The sequence below is a fragment of the Echinops telfairi genome, unplaced genomic scaffold (genome assembly GCF_000313985.2).
Source record: "Echinops telfairi isolate 266 unplaced genomic scaffold, ASM31398v2 ScPeMD7_7;HRSCAF=31, whole genome shotgun sequence".
NCBI classification, from domain to species: domain Eukaryota; kingdom Metazoa; phylum Chordata; class Mammalia; order Afrosoricida; family Tenrecidae; genus Echinops; species Echinops telfairi.
The window spans coordinates 5,183,191-5,201,659 of NW_022103904.1; the positions used below are offsets into that span (position 1 = coordinate 5,183,191).

The following is an 18,469-nucleotide window of genomic DNA, read 5'->3' on the forward strand; positions in this document are numbered from 1 at the left end:
AAATCTGTTTACTGTAATTGGATAGGCAGGTTATCCCATGCTTCTTTTGAAAATCATAACTGCATTCAGATGACCTTTAGCCAATTCCTCCAAACTGAGTTGCTTGCAGGAATGTGCCTGAGTCGAAGTCGCATTCTAGAATCCCTTGCAGTGAAAATAAAAGACAGACAGGAAAGAGTCAGACATTTAAAAGAGTGGAGTTCACACCATATATTTCAGTGAGAAGGCACGGTCTCGCTTGTAAACTGCAAACAAGAACAGGAAACAGGTGTTTATGTTTGTTTGCTTTTTTACTTTGCTGTGATTTTTGCCAAATAAGTGTGTATTGTTTGTTGGTACCTGTTTCTATTTCCAAGTCTAGTTGCAGCCTGAGAAGGAAAGCTTTATGTTTGCCCTTCAGGGATGAGTGGGAGATGGCCAGGAGATAATCCTACCTGTAGTTTAGGATTTCTGAGGAAAGCTCACAGTTCTAATTCGATTAACAATCTGAATGATTGTTTGTCCACAATTATTTCCAAATGCTTCGTTAGCATTTATAATGTGGATTTTCCCAGAGAAATGTACACTCTGGGCACGGCTGTAGATTTGGACAGTTTCCTTTAACCATATGAGCAAGGGAATCATCGGAAGTCTTTGCTAGGGTTATAGAAGTCTTTGTAAGTGTGGCATGGAAGTAGTGATCGAGGAATGCGGAGGTCACCTTCGGAGTATCACCTTGTGCTTTCAGGCTGATAGCTAGCTATGTGTGCGAGGGGAATCGAGCCCCTAGTTTAAGGACCGTTCCCGGCACTCCTCCATCTTCCTGCAGGAACGAGGGGGTGGGGTGGGGAGGCGCCTTCTGGTAAAGTGGCCTCACAGTAACCAGTGGCACAACAATTCTTCCCTCCTGGGGGCTCTCGTTCCGGGTGTTCCTCTCTATCACAGCACCCCCCCCTCCTTCAAGCTGCCCTGCCTGGCCTGTCTTACAGATTTCAAACAGTGTGCACTCCGCTGCTAACCTCAAATGTGGAGGCTTGAACCCACCTCGTGATATCAGAGAAGACAAGGCCTGGCAGTTTGCTTTGGTTCATATCACAATGAAGAAAGCCCAGTAGAGTCATCCTGCTCTGTGACGTGTGACTTCACCATGAGCCAGAATCCACGCAAAGCAACTCACAACAGCAGCAGCATCTATGAAAGGGTTACACACATACCATAGCACACACTGTGGTATTTCTTTGAATCAAACAAAGAAGGGGGAAACAAAAGTTGCCATCAAGTTTCAACCAAGTGGGAACAGCGAAGATGAATGAACCAAACTGAGCTGGGCCGAGTGAAGAATACGGAGTCACATGAGAGAAGAACTGGGAGGAAGTCCTTTTCAGGGAGAGGAACCACCACAAGCAAGTGGGATGACAGGTCGCACCCGGGAGGAGGATGATAGCTAACACCTGGAAATGGGGTTGATGCTAAGCTTTAGGATTGGACGGTAATGGGGGTGGGGTACTTTGCACTGATATTGGAGACGTATGGACACGGGGAAATCATTAAGCAATAAGGACTATTATTAACGCACCACGTTGGAGCATCATTGGACCTTCGCTTGTCTCTATTCCCAGATGGAATGCGTAGGGACGCTAAGAAGACAGAAACAAAGTCCAGCTTCTAAACCAAGTCCTGCTTCTACCTTCTAGCCCTAGCTTCCTGAACTGCCTGGCGCGTAGGGGGGAAAGACGAGACAGCGCGCAGGAAGGAAGAATGGGAGGAAAGCGGAGAGTGGGTGTAGAGAGGGAAGTGGGGTTGTTTGTGGGAGAGCTAGCAAACACCCAAGAAAGCTGTGCTTCCTTCAAAGGAAACATTGAAAGAGAAGACGGGGACTATTACGTCAGTCTGGGTCAGCGGCGATGAGAGCTGCGTGTTGAGAGAACAGCATCATGAAAAGAATGAGTAGTTGACACTGATCATTTGCTATGTGCCATCCTCAAAGCCCAAGCTGCCTGCCTTTGAGGCGACTCTCCCTCAGAGGGACCCTATAGGTCAGAGTAGAAGTGGCCTGTGGGTTCCCGAGGCTATAATTCTTTACAGGGGCTGAAAGCCTCCTATTTCTCCCACAGAGCAGCTGATGAGTTTTAACCACTGACCTGGTCATTATTAGTCCGTTGGGTAGCCCACTGCACTACCAGTGTTCCTTGCTGTGTGTCGTCGAACTCAGATTCTCATCTTCCTCCAATCAGCCTTTCTATAGCATCCCAAACCTACTCAGGATTTTTTTTAATGATTTAATTCATTAATATAAGTGGAAAGGATGTGTAAATGTTTTATCAGTACAGTTAGTCAATTTATGCCCCTCCATCCTACCTTTGGGCTCAGCTTCCCCTGTGGGGAGAGTATGTACTTGCTGATGGCGAGGAAAGAGTGTGAGGGTGGAAGGAGGCAATAAGAACTGACCTCTGGGGGCCCGCAAATCCACTACAAGTCTGCCCTTGCCCCACCTGCTCAGTTAGCAGGGGAACACATGCGCTATGCATGGCCGATGTTCCCTTTCTGCTACATGGGACGTACTAACAACCTGACCTTTACCTCAAACCTTCTTAATCTAGATGCTCCATTATGTTTCTCCCCAGACTGGGTTGAATTTGGGTCAACCCTGGGTTGGGATGACATTTTTCACTCTTCTAAGTTTCTGATTTTCTCTGTCTATCTCAGACCCACCCGATGCTCTTTTCTGTTTATCCAGATAACATTTGAGGTCTCTCTACACTTGCCTCTGATCTTCTCTTTGAGCACATCTTATATACCTATTTCATGCTGAACGCCTGTAACTCACACTCAGATGTGGACTCCTTCAATGTGAATTCACTTCCTTTAAGACATTGCTATATTTTTTAAACAAAAGTATTATGCAGGGTTTTTAGTTCTCATCATCAGATGTATCGGGATGACTATGTAGTGATACAAGCAAAGAATCACAGATATTTGACTTAAGGTTTGGATGAATTCAAAGCACTGCCCCACAAAGTTAATTACTGGTCCTCGCATGCTTAGAGGTCATTTGATGTACATGTACTGGTGCGCTTCCCCCGCTCCCCAAAACTAAGGCAATGGAGATCATTAGTGTGAAGAATGTCCCCATCATCTCCGTCGGTGAATCAAAACTGAAGCAATTTTATGATGCATGCTATACAATGGAATGAAATGCTGCCAAGTCTTGTTCCCTCCCCATGATCAGGTGTAGACCGGACTGTTGTGACTCAGGTCTGTTGTGAGCTACAGGGTTTTCGTTGGGTGATTTCAGATAGCCAGACTTTTCTTTGTATTGCATCTTCGTCCATAACAATGCCCAGGCTTGCACTGACAAACAGGAGATGCCTGCGTAGGAGGTATATTAAACAGGGATCTTGGTTCACATACCAAGGGATCAAAAGTGGGTGTCCCTCAGGGAAGGTGAAAATTCTACCCCTAAACCACCACTGTCGCTGCAAGAAGTGGTGAATAAAAGTGACAAGTAGCAACCCAGATGAGATGATATAAAGTAATCACTTCTCAAGTGCTTAGTGAGCATCTACTGCATGTAGGTTGCAGGGGGGAAAGGCAAGAAATTTTAAAGCAGAAATACATGAGTTAAAAAAATAGTTACCATCTTTAGGAAGCCAACTATTCATGCAGAGGACAGACAAGTACACATACTTCATTGTAGTGCAAAGCACAGCACGATGTCAAGTGGAAAGCAGAGGAGAAGAGTTCACGTTCACTCCTGTGGCTACCATCTCTGCTGGCCAACCAGCTGCTGTGCAGCTCAAGTCCCCCTCCAGAGACAGGCTGTTTCCACACGGAAAAAGCAGTCATGTTGCTAGACCTTCTGGCTTCTGAAAGAGAAATGAGCATGAATATTTTACATGTTCTCTTGATTTTGAAGTCTTGCTAACCAGTTAACGTCTCTTTACAAGCCCTGATTTAATAAATATGGGGGTGGGACATCCCGGTCCAAAAGCTGTGTCCAGCTATATACCATCTTCTACCACTTGGAGAGACTCCTCAAAGAAGGTTAAAATGAGCCTCAAACGGTGGGTTGAAGCCAGTGACTCTCCAGCCTGGCAGGGATTTAATTATTCGGACTGTAGGGAACTATTTTGGCAGTACCTGCTTCTCTTTACTCTTTTTTGCCATTGTCTTCTTTGTCTTCTTCATCTTATAATTAGTGGATTAAATCCATCTGTGTTGTAGAAAAATAACTGGTGGCAGATGGGCACTTGGCACATGACTTGATAACATTTGTTGAGTGAACAAGAAAGAGAGTGGGAGAGGTAAGAGATGAAAACTCAATAGGCTTTTCCAAAGAAATAGAGAAGGCAAATTGAGGTTACCAAAATATTCATTGGCATAGTCAGTTTCAACTCATAGCACTGGTACAGGACAGAGTGGAGCTGCCCCATAGGGATTCCAAAGCTGTGATTTTTATGGAAACAAACTACCACATCTTCATATGGAGGGGGACTTTTCAGTTAGTGCATTCAGCCTTTCAGCCTAATGGTTAACTAGGAAACAGTATCTTCATTCCTTCTGTCACCATCTGGCAGTATTAAAGATCATGGCTGCTTCATCAACCTCAGTGCCTAAAAAATACAATTACTTAAGTCCCTCTATCAACTTCTGATGACCGAAATGGTAAATATTTGTGCTAAACCACCAAGGGTTTTATTGCTGTTGTTACAGCAGCATAGCTTAATCTATACTGGTTGATACATCTTTGTTTACTTCTTTTGTCCATAGTGAATTTGACAAGATAAAAACTATACTACAAGTGTAAATCAAAAAGTATTACGACTATGAGCATAATTCATACTGACACAGGTTTATTCCAAACAAAAGAGATTCTTAAATACCTCTGCAAACATTGGCAAATGGCAGACCGTCTCTCAATAATATGCTTTTATTAGTCTCACTAGGGTGCCCTAAAATAAGGATAGTTTTTGTACATTGGGTAAAAATGATTTTGAGATGAGAGTTAATGGCAAATTTTTAACAAAACTCAAGTAGACACATTCCGAAATTACTAAAGCTTGGCAACAAGCTTATTTGAACACCGCTCCAAATAAAACAGTAGATTTTAGGTGACCCAGACATTTTAAAGAGGCTGGAGAAGACATCAAAGATAAGCCAAGAGGCAAAAGACCATTGACCAGAGTGAACAAAGAAATTATGGCTGAAGCCCAGAAATCAGTAGAAGACCATAGAATTAACATTGATGTAATATCTACTGAAGTGGGAATCTCACATGATTTAGCATTTTCAATTTTAAGTTAATGTCTTGACCTCAGAAAGCTTTTTACTAAATACTAAACGTCTTGTATGAAAAACACCCAGCTCAAAGACATGGCCTTTCCATCAGTCTTTTAAGCAAGATTAAAGCTAATATAGACAATTGTATGGGAGTAAATCGTAACCAGGGACAAGTCTTGTTTTACCAACATGATCCAGATGGTAGAGTCCAATCAAACAATAGCTTCCAAGTGTATCTGCTGGGCCGGTTAAATTCAAGGCAGAAAGTTCAGCTCAGGAAGTTATGGTGATTATATTTTGTGAGCCCAAAGGGACAGTCTCGATAAATTTTCTCGAAGGACACAGGACAATCACAGAGGCATATTAGAAAACTGAAAACTTCATTGATGAGAGAATGCCAGAAAAGCTGCATCAAGGATCACTTGTTGCTCCCCTGTCCCTGGGGTGGTCAACACCACCTCCTTTCCCCTGCCTCCCCCTCTCCCATGTGACCCCCGGAACCACCGGTCCTGTTCTTTTCTCCTCCAGACTGTTCATCCAGCCTATCTTATCTGGATAGACCAGTGCTGAGAGTGGCAATACCGGGAGGGTGGCAGGAAGGTGGGTTGGAAAGGGGGAACCGATTACAAGGATCTACATATAACCTCCTCCCTGGGAGACAGACAACAGAAAAGTAGGTGAAGGGAGACATCGGACAGTACAAGATATGACAAAATAATGACCGTTTATAAATTATCAAGGGTTCATGAGAGAGGGGCAAATGGGGAGGGAGGGGGAAAATGAGGAGCTGATATCAAGGGCTCAAGTAGAAAGCAAATGTTTTGAGCATGATGATGGCAACAAATGTACAAATGTGCTTGACACAGTGGATGGATGTATGGATTGTGATAAGAGTTGTACGAGCCCCCGATAAAATGATTTTGTTTTTTTAAGTTGCATCAAGGAATTTTTTTTCCCAATTTCAATAGCATAGCTACTCATTCGTTGCCGGGAGCAAGAGCTGACCTACTCTAATTTTGATTCTAGTTTGGAAACTTCATGCCATCCACCCAACAGCCCTTATCTTACCCTTTCAGATTCCTTTCTGTGCCCCAAACTCAAAGAGCATTGAAAATAAATGCTGCTGTTTTGACATGGGGAGAGCACAAAATTCTTACTGGAAAGAATTTTTGTTTGTTTGTTTGTTTGTTTGTTTTAATCATTTTATTGGGGGCTCGTACAGCTCATCACAATCCATACATCAATTGAATCAGGCATGTTTGTACATATGTTGCCCTTACTCTTTTCTAGACATTTACTTTCTATTGAGCCCTTGGTATCAGCTCTTTCCCTCCCCCAACTCCACCTTCATAACCCCCTGATAGATTGTACATTGTTATTATTTTCATTTCTCACATCGACCGCCGTCTCCCTTCTCCCATGTTTTCTGTTGTTCTTCCCCCTGTAGAGGGAACTGCCTCCGAGTCAATTCGACCTCATAGTGACCCTATATAGGGTTTCCAAAGCTGTACATGTTAATGGGAGCAGATAGCGTCAGCTTCCTCCTGTGTAGCAGCTAGCAGGTTTGAATCTCCACCTTGCAGTTAGAAGTCCAAGACATACCTGACCTCGGATGTGTGGACCTAAATGGAGAATGTATCAAGAGACAATAGCTTCACATTTTGATTTTTTTCTTTTTTCGGTTTGTTTAATAAAGGTGTCTGTTGATTTTTGTCAACTACTTTTTGACTTAACCTCCTATTTTGCTTCCCATTTACAAAATCAGCCATGCTGCCCCAAATCTCTGAGACATTTGAACAACAACAAAATTGTACCCATAAATGTAATGCTATGATTACATTCCTGCCTCATTCATATTTCAACATTTATTGCTTTTCATTCATTTTCCCTGGGCTTCTTTGGATGACTCTTTTCTCCTAGTCGGCTTTATCTGAGAAACACTGGTGACACACAGAGGTTGAGCACTTAGCTGCTAACTGAAGAGTCCGCAGTTGAAACCCTGAGTCGCTTTGCAGGAGAAAGAGGTGGCAGTCTCCTTTCATGAATAGCACCACCCTGGAGACCCTGTGGGGCGGTTCTGCTCGCCATGGGGCGGTTCTGAGTTGCAGTCAACTTAGTGGTTCTCAACAGGGTTTACTATTTAAGTTATTATGTATGACAACTTTTAAAGTGTATTATATGGATTGAGTGGTTAATTTGCAAATCAGTAAAAAAATCATCCAATGACCAATGCAATACATTGCTTATCCCACTGAAGTTCTACCCAAAGACAGAAAAGACACTAGAAAGAGAACAGTAATAATGTCTATTATGTAATATGAATAACTTAAATATTAAACATTTTGCTACACCATGGAAGTCTTTGGTTTCTTCTCAATAAATCCAGAATTTCAAATTGAGCAAAGATATTATTTTGATTCCTACTTCTCAAAATATAAAAATAGAAGTGGCTTAAGCTAAGTATTATTCTTTACTGTGAAGGCCAAGCAAAGCTTGGATACATCTGATTCTGGAATCATGTCTGAGTTGAGATTTCTTCTGTAAAGTGAGAGGAAATATATGCTATTTCTTTTTCTCAAATAATAAGTAAGACATATAAAGCTTCTTAGCAACTCTAGAATTATTGTACAGAAGCAAAATTAAATTCCCTGTTTAGTTAGTTTAAAGTTCAGCCTAGATAAGAGATGTCCATGATGCTATGGGAAAATTAAAAGGAGACCATAATCAGATTCCTGAGAAGAAAGATCTTGCTATCCACTCCTGCCCTCACAGCCTTATAAAGGAATCAGCCACAGCATCTTTGTCACTTAACATTTTTTTAATCTGAACTGACAGATCATTGGAGAATAACTGCAGGAAATAATCCCCACACTGGCAAAAGGAATGTATTAAATCAACCATGAAAATAAGCACTGGCCCATGGTCTATAACCTAAAAGAAATTGGAGGGAACATAGTGCTATGTTTAAACCATGCATACTAGCCCTTGAATTGCCTGTACTATTTTCTCCGGTCAATCTCCATGAAAGGGAAAAGCAAATGCTTTGTCTTCTTCATTTAAATTATTATTATTAGCAAAGGAATATAAAATAAGCATATTTCTCCCTTTCTCCCATTTCTATAGCATCTCTTTCTGTAAATACTGACTTCTCTTCTTGAAAGAAGTAAAAAATAAAATGAAAGAAGTAAAAAATTTCCTTGGGAAAAGCATATTCAGTAATAATTAGGCATAATTTAATATTTTTACCTGCCAGTGGAAGTTGGATTGGTCTTTGGAGAATACATCATCAATGATGTTAAATAACTGTTTTTCACATTTATGGAGATAAAATAAATTGGAACTGATTTTATATCAGTACTTCCCTGAGCTTCTTCCTATTTTACCCAAATATATCTTCTGTCCTTAGACTCCCGCAAACGTAAGGAAAAAGAGAGGTACGGTCAGGATAACCTCTCAAAAACAAAGCAAAGGAAATACAAGAAAGCCTTGATGTTTCGCGCATCAGAGAGTAAGGCAGAGTGTAGAGAACTGAAATGTGAGGAAAGAGCATTTGTTTTTACCATGATTTTGACTAAGCCTTCTGCCAAACCCCGTAGTGAGGGAAACCAATTATTATGGAATATTAGAGTTCTTTGATGAACAAATTTGGTTTCATCTGTTGAACAAATGGATTTCAAATAGGAAATAAATATTTTCATATACAGTCTAGTATCCCCTACAAGTTATAGAAGCATCAAGCAAGCAAAATCAAGGTATATGTAGAATCCACTCACATACATTTTGTCAGAATGCAGATTTATGTCCTTGGAGCTCTGATGTGATATTATATTAACACTCGAAGGAGACTAAAAAGTCTAATGAAAAAGATGGAAAGGGGATTATTTAAATACTGTTTCTTTTTTTTTAATCATTTTTTGGGGGGCTCATACAATTCTTGTCACAATCCATCCATCGATCCATTGTGTCAAGCACATTTGTACATTTGTTGCCATCATTCTCAAAACATTTGCTTTCTATTTGAGCCCTTGATGTCAGCTCCTCATTTTCCCCCTCCCTCTCCGCTCCCTCTCCCTCAGGAACCCTTGATCATTTATAAATTATTATTGAGTCATATCTTGCACAGCCCGACGTCTCCCTTCACCCACTTTCTGTTGTCCATCCCGCAGGGAGGAGGTGATATGTAGATCCTTGTGATCGGTTCTCCCTTTTCCCCCCACCTTCCCTCCCTCCGTGGTAGATATTACAAAAGTTTCCGTCTTTGGTAGAACTGCACTGTCTTTTTGATCCCTACGATGTGGCTTGAGGAACAGGAGAGCCACACTAAACTCCACAGAGCCAACATGTTTGTTCAGTGTCTAGAGAGTCTAGCTTTATCCCAGATTGCCCCTGAGGTCATTTGTTGTTGTCCGTACTGCTGAGTAAGTTCCAACTCATAGCCATCCATGAACAACAGAGCATTGCCTGCCCTGTACCACCATCACAGATCTTCCTGTGTTTGAGCTCATGGTTGCAATCTATTTGTTAGTCCACTTTGTTGAGGGTCTTCCTCATTGACACGGAACCTCTACTAAGCATGACCTCCTGATCGTGCCCCCTGAAGACTGAGTCTTATCTCACCTCCTCTTCTAGGGATCTTTCTAACTGTAAGTCTTCCAAAACAAATGTATTCATGCTTCTGCCAATCCATGGAACACTTAATATTCTTCATTAACACCATAGTTCAAATATATAAATTCTTCTTCATGTATTATCATTTTCCAGTTTCTCATACAGATAAAGTCCTTAAAAGCACCGTGGTTTGGGTCAGATACACCTTGGTCTACAAAGTGATGTCTTTGTTTTGGAACATGTTAAGGATGTCTTTTGCAGCAGATTTTCCAAGGACGTTATTTTATTTCCTGTCTGTGCACACTCATGATAGATATGAAGTCCTTGACAGCATCAATCTTTTCTCCAGTGACTGTTAGGCTGTTGCTTATTGGTCCAGACATGGAGATTTTTATTTTCAGTTGAATTGAAATCCATATTGAAGATTGTCATCTTTGAATGGCATTAGCTATCACCTCGAGCTCTCTTGGTTTTCATCGAGCAGTGTTTGTTCATCTGCATATCACAGATTGTTAAGTCTCCCTCCGGTCTTAATGTCATGTTCTTCTTCAGACGGTTCAATTGATTGAAATATTTGTGCAGCATACAGATTAAATAAGGTTGGTCAAGGGATTCAGCCTTGACATAGCCCCTTTCTGTTCAAATGATTGCTTCTTTGTCTATCAACAGGCGTCACATGAGTACAATTAAGTATTCCAGAATTCCAACTTCTCACGATGTTTTCCATAATTTTTTTATGATCCACACAGTTGGATGTCTTTTCATAGTCTATAAAACATGTAAATGTATTCCTGGTATTCTCTGCTGTCAGCCAAAAGCTATCTGATACCAACAATGATATCCCTGTTTCCACATCTTTCTCTGAATCAGGCTTGTATTTTTTTATCTTGCTTTTAATTTTTATTTTATTATTTTAATAATGTTATTGAACTATAATATATCATACAAATTAATAGTCAAATCATATTAAGAAGAGTTGTATAATCTTCACTACAATCAACTTTGGAACCCATTTGCTGTTGACTACCCATCCACCCCCCCAACTTTTGTGCAGATAATTATTAATCCAATTGCTGTCTTCATAAATCCACCTATCCTGAGGTCCCTAAAGAGAAAAACATACAAAACAAACACAAAAGAAGAGATCCAACAACAATGGCCAAAAAAAACACCTCAATTGAAAAGAAAGCAGAAAATACTCAAAAAGTAGAATAACTTCAGAATGTGTTAAATGTGTTACATTAAAGGTGCTACATCCAGCCTAACTTCAACTGCTAACATTGATGCTTTGTGTCTGATATTAAGGCCATTTACATACCTAGACTATAGTCAGTTGGGGATTCACCAAAGACTTAATCCTTGAAGGGACTCTGCAAATGTATTGGGGGCTTCCACTATCATCCATGGCATTCAGAAAACTGGATGCTTAGAATTTAGCTTCTCGTACTCTACCCTCCTCCAGGTTTGGATTTTATTATTTTCAGTCCTTGTACACACACAGTCTGGTGTGCTTCTTCCCTGTGGACTCAGATAACTCTTCACTTAGATGGCTGCTTGATTTGAGACAAGACTTTGAGACTCCAAGTGCTGTCCTTTTATTTTTATTATTGTCATTATTGTTATTATTATTATATCTAGGTACTATCTGATTTATTCATCACACTTTGCCATAGCACCTATATCTTCAGTGATCTCATGAGGGCAACTATGGAGCAAAACTACTCCACAAGAACTAATTGTTCCTAGATGAGGGCTACAATAAAGTGAGAGCTCAAAATCCATTCAACTGATTATCCATCTTTTTAATCCCCAGAATTTGCATTGCAAACATAGGAATTATCATTGCATCTTGATTTCATGTTTGATCAATTTCTGACAGCAGATCTTGGTAAAAATATTTAATTTCATCATCTTTAGTATTAATGGTTGGTACATAAATTTGAATGAGTTGTATTAACTGTTCTTCCTTGTAGGGGTTTGGAGAGTATCCCAATACTGACAGAGCCATACTTTAGAGCAGGTCTTGAAATGTTCATTTTATCAATGAATGTGACACCGTTTCTGTTCATTTTGCCATTCCTGGCCTAATAGACAATCTGATTGAGGAAAAAAGACAAAACCAGTCCGTTTCATCTCATCAATGCCTAAAATATCAATGCGTATAGGTTCCATTTGATTTTTAGGAGCCGTGGTGGCATAATGTTTATGTGTTAGGCTGCTAACAACAGGTCAACATTCAAAATCACCAGCCACTCCATGGGAGAAAGACAAGGCTTTCCACTCCTGTAAAAATTCTGTCTTGGAATCCCACAGGGTCAGTTCTAACCTGTCCTATGTGGTTGTTCTGACTCCAGCAGCGTGTTTTTGTTTTGATTTTAATTTGACTTTTTATGACTTATAATTATCTTAGATTCATACTTTGTGAAGTCCATATTCTGATCACTATTGAATATCTGCAGATGAGTGGTGACCATATCATAGAACACTCTAGTCCTGATCTCTCACCTTTGTCCCCTTCCAGCAGCTTTTTTATATTGTTTCCTTTTCCTATAAGAAAATCCCAGTCTTTTATCTTAAGGAAACTTTATCTACTAAGAAATTCTTAGGTTGATACTTATCTCACACACATATTAACCTTTGAAACCAGTCAAGCGGGCCCATTATACTCACTCAAAGTTTCTCTTCAACATGCATTAACCACACCAGATAAGTTAAATACATCAATTGACTAATTCATTTCTATTTGGAATAAGTGTAAGACTTTTACTATTGTCTTCAGTCATTCTACTTATTAAGAAATTCATGGTCCCTGAACTAAAATAAATAAATCATGCATATACATTAATAGGCAGATGGGAAGATAGCTAGATGGGGAATCTTTCTATTATAAAATTGTCCTGCCCTTAAAAAAAAGAAAGACACCTTTCCTTTATTTGAAAATGGTTTCCTTACAATGTTTACTACCACGTATGAATAAGTTTGTGTCAAAAAAAAGCAAAATAATAAGTTTTCTGAGATCAAATGAATTTGGTCAATGCTAGATAGTTAATAAATTTCTTTTATACGGAAATTCTACATCATTAGTGTTTGAGTATTCACTTCAGTTTCCAAAAACAGGATATGAAATAATGTTTCCCAATTTTTTTTTGACCATAGAACACTTTTTCCATGGAACATGTCTATGGATTAACATTGTTTAAATCATTTTATTAGGGGCTCATACAACCCTTATCACAATCCACACATACATCAATTGTATAAAACACATTTGTACATTCATTGTCCTCATCATTCTCAAAACATTTCCTCTCCACTTAAGACCCCAGCATTAGGTCCTCATTTTCCCCCTCCCTCCCCCCTCCCTCATGAGCCCTTGATAATTTATAAATTATTTTTATAATTTTGTCATATCTTGCCCTGTCCGACATCTCCCTTCACCCACTTTTCTGTTGTCCATCCCCCAGGGAGGAGGTCACATATAGTTCCTTGTAATCGGTTCCCTCTTTCCAACCCACTCTCCCTCTACCCTCCTAGTATCACCACTCACACCACTGGTCCTGAAGGGATCATCCACCCTGGATTCCCTGTGTTTCCAGTTCCTATCTGTACCAGTGTACATCCTCTGGTCTAGCCAGACTTGCAAGGTAGAATTCAGATCATGATAGTGGGGGTGGGGAGGAAGCATTTAGGAACCAGAAGAAAGTTGTATTTTTCATCGTTGCTACTTCGCACCCTGACTGGCTCCCAGAGACCCCTCTGCAAGGGGATCTCCAGTGGCCTACAAATGGGTTTTGGGTCTCCACTCCACACTCCCCCTATCATTCACTATGGTAAAATTTTTTTGTTCTCATGATGCCGTATACCTGATCCCTTCAACACCTCGTGATCGCATAGGCTGGTGTGCTTCTTCCATTTGGGCTTTGTTGCTTCTGAGCTTGATGGCTGCTTGTTTATCTTCAAGCCTTTAAGACCCCAGATGCTATACTTTTTGATAGCCAGGCACCACATTTGCTTATGCACCCATTTGTCTTCAGTGATCCCTTCGACACCTCGTGATCACACAGGCTGATGTGTTCTTCCACGTGGGCTTTGTTGCTTCTGAGCTAGATGGCTGCTTGTTTACCTTCAAGCTTTTAAGACCCCAGATGCTATATCTTTGGATAGCCAGACACTATCAGCTTTCTTCACCACAATTGCTTATTCACCCGCTTTGTCTTCAGCGGTTGTGTTGGAAAGGTGAGCATCATAGAATGCCAATTTAATAGAAGAAAGTATTCTGGCATTGAGGGAGTACTTGAGTGGAGGCCCAATGTCCTTTTGCTATTTTAATACTAAATCTATAAATATTTATAAATCTATAAATCTATAAACATAGAGCTATTTCCCCATCCTCATATATAAATATATTTGCATATGTACATCATGGAATATTCTTTGGGAAAGTTATAGTGTTGACTTTTCAAGAGAAGGTTTATCCTATGGCAGGAAGCTCAGGTTGATTCACCTGTCAACGTTTTGGGTCTCAGCCTAGGGAAGCCTAATGAAGAAACTTAATCTGTTAGTGTCCTAAAATGGATCAGAATTTCATATATTTACACAAAAGAAGTAGATTTCTAAAACTAGGATATCCATTTGATTTATAAATAAAAGTATAATTTTTAGAGAGTCTCGATATGATTACTCTTTCAGAAAAATGTTCTCTGCTTACAGACAAGCTTCAGGGAAATCTATATCTTATCAGAAGGTTGCAAGCAAACTATATGTACAGAACTGGACATATCAATTGAATTGAGACCGTTTACCATGTAAAAGGAGTCCTGATGGCATACTGGATTACTCGATGGGCTGCCAGCCAGAAGGTCAACAGCTTGAAAGCACCAGCCACTCTGTAGGAGAAAGATGAGGCTTTCTACTTCTGTAAAAAGTTATGGTCTCAGAGCCCATAGGAGCAGTTCTACTCTGCCCTGTGGGTTGTTAAGGGTCAGAATTAACTCAATGATAGTAAGTTTGGCTTTGGTTTTGATCCTTCCTCATTCATATTCCAACTTTTACATCCCAATCACCAGTAATTACAATTTGTAACTGGCAAATTCTTTAGTTTCTTCATCATTTACTTTAGCAGTTGATGTATAAATTTGAATAATAGTTGTATTAACTGGTTTTCCTTTTAAACATATGTATATATCACAGAAAGCATTATAGTTCAGGATAGTTTTTGAAATGTTCTTTGTGATGATAAGTACACAATTACTCTTCAATTCATTATTCCTAACATAGTAGACCATTGGATTATCAGATTCAAAATGGCCAATACCAGTCCATTTCAACTCACTGCTGCCTAGGATATTGCTCTTTAAGCGTTCCATTGCGTTTTTAATGACTTTCACGGTTTCTCAGACAGTTGTACATTCACTTTCACTTTTTCTCAGCATGTTCTTTGTACATTCTATGTTCAGATTATAAGTGTATGTTTGCAGCTAATTTGAGTCATGCCCCATCATCAAATTATGGTAACAGAGGCTTTACTCCGGCCACATTAGTAAGGTCAACTCTATTTTGAGGAAGAATCTCTTCCCCAAATCAATACTCCCCTGCTACCCATAAGTTTCATCTGCTGATTTTTCAGATGTGGTTTACCTGTTCCATCTTCCTAGTTCCATTCTGGAAGTCAGCAGACACTATGGTTACTTCTGCTGGTATTTGCAGTATCTGTGGCATAGCTTCCATCATCACAGAAGCACACAAGTGGTCACCCAATGACAAATTTTCACAAATGTTTATTAATAGTCACTTAAAATACTGTACTTCAATTTGTAGAAAGCCAAATGCCTTATAGAGAGGACTGAAATACATAGAGTTTATGTCCCATGTTCTTCTGTAACCAATAGTTCACTGGTATAGAAAGAATAGAAGGAATGTTTTAAAACTAGATAAATTGTGAGCTGCATTTTTTTTTCAAAGCTCCTTGCATTGAGGATGAGGTGGGTTTGAAATCAAACCCTTGCTGAGCTTCTTTCCCATCTGTGTTTCTGACTGAGTTCTCCTGGGAAAATCTGACTGATTTCTCACTTGCATTCAAAGCCTTGATTTGGGGCCAGTTTCATGTAGAATCCACTTTTGGACACCTACTTTATAAGGGTATTTGGAGCATTTATTGAGAAAATGGAAGTCAAGCGCTAAGCATAGTGTCCAGTACATATGGTTTAGCTAATAGCATATTAGACATATCCAAATTTTTAGACTGATCTTTTGGAATTATGATCAGTATATGCATATATCATGCATGCAGTTTTATTGTGCATACAGTTAAAATGAAATACAGTACATAGAGTTTATGAACTAATGTCCAGTTCTCAGCTGTACTCTTCACCCTTGGTAGATTCCCCTAATTTATTCACATTCAACCATTTCTTGATATTGATATAGATGTTATGTGATTAACACCAGGTTTCTTAATATCTGGTATGCTTCTTGATTTATTGACGTTACTCATTATGTATTCAATCCCTACTATGAAAGTTTAGCTCATTAACAACACCCTATCTTCTCTTCCCTCATTTTCCCAATAGAATTACAGCACTATTTTTAGTTAACCTTTTTATTTGAATAACAACCTCAGAGCCATTTCTTTTTGTCCTTTAGAGAAACATATCTTGATTCCACACTTATCATTCCAGCCCTCACTTCCCTCCTCCCTCCTACCCTTTCATTTCCTTTTCATTTCTGCATTGTCAAGCATGATAGCATTTATGTTCTCATTAAATCTCCCATGCTCTCTTTATAGATTGTTTCCAAAAACTGAAAGCCATTAAACACCCTTTACCTTATTTTGACTATGTAAATATTGTTTCCTGAGAAGCCAAGAAATACACTGTATTAAATGTTCTTCACGGTCTGGACTTCAGTGCTATGTAGAGAATATTCAAATGCATTATCCTTTCATACTCCACTAAGGAACCCCAGTGGCACTACTAGATCAACACTGAACAGCTAACCAGAAGGTCAGTAGTTCAAATAGTGGCTGAAACTATCTGCTCCGGTAGGGATTTATAACCTCAGAAACCCTATATAAGGTCACCATGAATCAAAATGGACTTGGTGGCTGAAGGGTGGGCCACATTTTGTTACATACTGGGATCATATTGTTTGTTTCTTCTGCTGTTTCTTTTTTTTTTTTTTAATCAATTTATTGGGGCTCATACAATTCCTCACAATACATAGATCAATTGTATAAAACACATCTATACATTTGTTGCCCTCATTATTCCCAAAATTCGCTTGCCTCTTGGGTTCCCGGAATCAGCAATACGCAGATTTTTATATTGTTTGTGTTCCCCAGTTTTTTTATTATGGGAAGAAAAATATATTATCTGTAGTAAATTATTACCATCTTCTAACTTCTTACTTTTTCTATTACTCCATATCCATTCAGTGTTTCTTCTTGAAGCTGACTTCTTATTGTAATTTGGAACATATTTGTTTCCTATCTGGATTGTGACTTCCTAGAGAGCTTTTTTAAAAATCATTTTATTGGAGGCTCATATAACTCTTATCACAATCCATACATACATCCATTGTGTGAAGCACATTTGTACATTTGTTGCCATCATCATTTTCAAAACATTTTCTTTCTACTTGAGCCTGTGGTATCAGCTTCTCATTTTTCCCCTACCTCCCCAACTCTCACTCCCTCATGAATTCTTGATAGTTTATAAATTATTGTTATTAGTTTTTGAAGTCTTACACTGACAGATGTCTCCCTTCACCCACTTTCCTGTTGTCCATCCCCCTGACGGGAGGGACTAGACAGCTTTTGTATTTGCTATAGTATCTGTTTTCTCCTATATTATCAAATTCTTCCAAAATCTCAAAATTTTTATCACTTCCATGGTAACTGACACACACACACACACACCACAAACACACATCCCCCCCCCCCTTGATACTAGACCTCATTGCCGTTATTCTTTAGTTAGACTGATTGCTCTCTAGAACTGCTGGACTGTGGGGCTGCCTTTTAATGCTCCCATTGGTAACATACACTATTTTCTGAATCCTATGTCTTATTTCTCTTATTTCTTCTTGGCTCACTATCTTATTTTGATGAATAATAGAAGAATAATACCCATTCGGTGTCCTAAGAAAAGTATGTAGAAATAAAATGTCAGTCTGGCAAATTCCAACATGAGCCTTATCTGGTCTTGCTAGTAAAATATAGTTTAGCTAGCAATATAATTCTACAATAGAGATCATTTCCCTTAGAATTTTTAAGGGAAACAAATTTGCTTTGTTTTTTGTAACACATTTTTGCTAATGAGAGATATAATGCCAGTTTAAAGTGTTTCTTTGTACATGAGCATTATTTTTCCTGTCTGAAATTGTTTAGGAATATAAAATATCTTTAGATATGATATTCTGAAACTTCCAGAGGAAAGTATCAGGTGTGAGTTATTTTCACCTTAGCTGGCACTCACTTTGGTGGGACCTTTAAATTGGAGCAAAGGTCTTATATCCTTGATAATTTTTTTTCATTTTGGAATTGTTTTAAATTCTCTGTTAATAGAATATTGGCTTTCTGGACTAATTCTTTCAATGTCTATTT

General features: G+C 39.2%; 1 protein-coding gene across 1 annotated transcript in view; it reads left to right on the forward strand.

Moving 5' to 3' along the window:
* Positions 1 to 18,469, forward strand: part of POU6F2 (POU class 6 homeobox 2) — a 366,489-nt gene that overhangs the window by 147,381 nt on the left and 200,639 nt on the right. The window lies entirely within an intron of this gene.